This window comes from Triticum dicoccoides, chromosome 5A (assembly GCF_002162155.2).
Source record: "Triticum dicoccoides isolate Atlit2015 ecotype Zavitan chromosome 5A, WEW_v2.0, whole genome shotgun sequence".
In the NCBI taxonomy this organism is placed as follows: Eukaryota; Viridiplantae; Streptophyta; class Magnoliopsida; order Poales; family Poaceae; genus Triticum; species Triticum dicoccoides.
The window spans coordinates 383,883,991-383,887,451 of record NC_041388.1 but is presented as its reverse complement, the minus strand read 5'-3'; the positions used below and the strand labels follow the sequence as shown (position 1 = coordinate 383,887,451).

The 3,461-nt window shown below is 46.5% G+C and overlaps 1 pseudogene; it reads left to right on the top strand.

Moving 5' to 3' along the window:
- The first annotated feature begins 292 nt into the window (after window positions 1-292).
- On the top strand, window positions 293-2,460 carry LOC119299572 (annotated as a pseudogene).
- Window positions 2,461-3,461: the final 1,001 nt, after the last annotated feature.

Here is a 3,461-nt window from a genome sequence, read left to right as displayed (position 1 = left end):
ATCGTTGTGACCAATGTGTTGTCAAAATAGGCACATGCATTGCACTGGTCAGGCTTTTCTAAGTTATAGTGAGGAAGGGGGTTATAAACCTAAGACTATGGACTGAACACACAATTTTTCTTGTAAGAAAACAACCATATAGCAATGTTGGAGTAAAGGAGTACAATGGAGGACGGGGTTGCTACCGAGAGTTGTTCTCTAGATTGGATTCGTAGGTGTTCCTCTGTCTCCCCTTATATAGGCGGTGGAGGATAGGGTTTTACAGGGAGGAGATACAATCTAGACCGCTGCCATGCTTGTCTTGGAGAACAAGCCGCCCCAAGGTCGGTTCCTACCCTTGTTGGCCCCCCAGGCCTTGGTGCATCCCTTGGCTTGACCGGCTTGGTGAGCGACCCCCGGGTTGTGGCCCCGTCATTATGAACCTAAGACTATGGACCGAACACACAATTTTTCTTGTAAGAAAACAACCATATAGCCATGTAGGAGTAAAGGAGTAGAGGAAAAGAAGAGTTACATATGCACTACTGAATTTTGTGCAAGTTTTTTTTTTTTTTGCTTACTAGGTATGCCCCATGAGTTGTGAGAATTTTTAGGATTACATTATTGTGAATAAAAAGGAATATATGAGAATATTCACCATCCACATTATCATCATATGAAAGAAAGCAAACCTAGCAGTAAATGAGAGTGAATGCACGTTATAGTGCCTCATGTACTACTTCAGTCAAAGTAATTGTCGCTAAAGGAAAAAAAATGATGATGGGGAGGGCTTAAATGTACTACTTGATGATATGGAGGGATTGCATGTGCATGAAAATGGAGTGTGGAGGCTTCGCATGTGCTCGAAAATGGAATATTTAGGGCTAACAAACTTGATAATATGGAGTGCTTTTCTTTTGAGTTGGTAATGTGGAGTACTTGGATGCACTTGATGATATGGAGTGCTTGTATGTGCAACAAAGATAAATATGGAGAACTCTTCAAGGAGTGGTAGTTTCAGTTTTATGTCGATTGCCGTTCTTTGTTCTTCGTGTGAGGGTCTTGATCTCCATTGGTCTCAGGCTGCTAATTCTAATCCAAAACAAATGAGGAAGCCGACGGTTTCTTTTAACGCGGAGAGCCAAAAAAAAGTGCACAGAGATCTTGAACGGCATTTTGACAAAGTCTCCCCCCACAAAACCATGATTAGACGGCTGCTGACTAATATGGCGACCAAGACGACCTCCGTAAAAAGCTTGCCATACCGATCATATCATTTCGTGCTGCAAAATTGGTCGCATGCATGATCGACCAGAGGAAATATGTATTGGTCGTGTGATCAGTTCTTCTAGGCTGCCGGTGGAAGTTGCATTGGTCGTGTCAGACCAAGAATTCTACCATGCAAAAAGAAGTCTCTCCAAAGCGAGCATGTATTTCACTCCTCGTGTTTACGTACTCCCCTTCTCCCCAGCTTCCGACCGGCCTCTATAAATGCCAGCGATCGTCTCCAGCTGATCAATCACTACAGCCAATCCTACTCATTAGCAAAGCGCTATAAGCTCAGCCCTGCGTGGTCTAGCTTCTCCTTCCTGCTGAAAGAACTGATCCGGAGTCCGCCATGAAGTTTGTGGCAGCTGATGATCAGCCAAGGAGGAGCAGGAGGTACGCGCTGCTGCTGGCGGCGCGGGACTCGGAGTACGTGCTCAAGGTGTACGGCGGCTACTTCAACGTCTTCGTGAGTGCGTTTGGCTCTGGCGACGTGTGCGAGCAGTGGGACATGTTCCGGGCGGTGGACGGGGAGCTCCCCGACCTGGACGACGTCGGACGATACGATGGCTTCGTCATCAGCGGCAGCCCTTATGACGCGTACGCTGACGAGCTGTGGATACTGCGGCTGTGCCAACTCGTCCAGGAGGCCGTCGCCGCCCGGAAGCGTGTCCTCGGCATCTGCTTCGGCCACCAGGTGATATGCCGCGCTCTGGGCGGCCGCGTCGGGAAGGCCAAGAGAGGCGGGTGGGACATAGGTATCCGGGAGGTGGCCATTGCGGCAACGCTGCCGCCGTGGAGGTTCCTCGACGCGCTGCAGGACCTGCCCCAGTACGCCAAGATCACCGAGTGCCACCAGGATGAGGTCTGGGAGGCGCCGCTGGGCGCCGACGTGCTGGCGTCATCGGACAAGACCGGTGTGGAGATGTTCTGCGTCGGCGACCACGTGCTGGGCATCCAGGGCCACCCGGAGTACACCGGCGACATACACCTCAGCCTCGTCGACCGCCTCTCCACCAGCCAAGCCATCACCGTGAGTGCTTCCCTCTAGCTATGTTACCATCGTTCTTCCATGATACGATCTGATTTGCCACTTTGCACATTGCAGGTGTCGTTCGCTGAGACGTGAAGAGGCAGCTGAAGGCTACTAGCCCTGACAGGGAGTTCTGGCTCAACCTCTGCAAAACTTTCCTCAAGGCTGAAGAATTGTACTAGCATGGTGCAGATGTATGATCATAAATAAACCATCTACTGACACAAGCGGCGTGGTGTTAATACCAGATGATTATCTGCAGTATTGGATTGGACAAAGCTTGGTCGTCAGATTATGTGCAGACTCATACAGGTTGTTGTTGTTATATACATCTATCTTTTTGATAAAATGTTGTACATTTCTTTTTTGAGAGAGAGAAAATAAAAATGTTGTACTCCCTCCGGTCCTTTTTACTCTGCATATTAGGTTTGTCCAAAGTCAATCTCATCCAACTTTAACCAAGTTTATATAAAAAATTATAGACATTCACATAACAACACCAATATCATTAGATTTATCTTGGAATATATTTTCATATTATATTTATTAGATATTATAGATGCTAATAATTTCTAATATAAATTTGGTCAAACTTAGCAAAGTTTGACTTTCGACAAATTCAATGTGTAAAGTAAAAAGGACCGGAGGGAGTACAGTTATGAGGCAGGGACAGAAAGATTCAAGGACAAGCAGACGGTATGCTGACTTTTGGTTCTTATTTCGGGAATCCCATTCGGCCGCGGCATATAAATTTATGAAAAAGCTAACTGGCGATCATTCGCAGAGAGGGTATGGCGTTTCAAATGTTTTTCTTGGCAGTTTTAGTTTTATTAGGGCGACAGTTTCTTCAATGGAAAATGCTTGCCTTCAGCCGGCGGATCGCACACGAGCGATTCGCCGCCTTCTCTGTATGTGTACTCGTGTCTTTACGTCTCTCTCTGCAACACCATGTCTATTGCGATTGCCTTCCACAACAAAACCCATATTGCAGAAAATGAAGAAAGAAAAAAATACAAATATTTTGTGCAACATTGTGTGTGTTGCGAATTTTTTCCCGCAACAACACCCATATTGCAAAAATAGTGAAGCAAAAAAATTCTGCAACATCACCTATGTTGCACAAATGTGATGCAAAACTTGTACGAACACGAACATTCACAGAACTAGATGATGCCCCGCACGT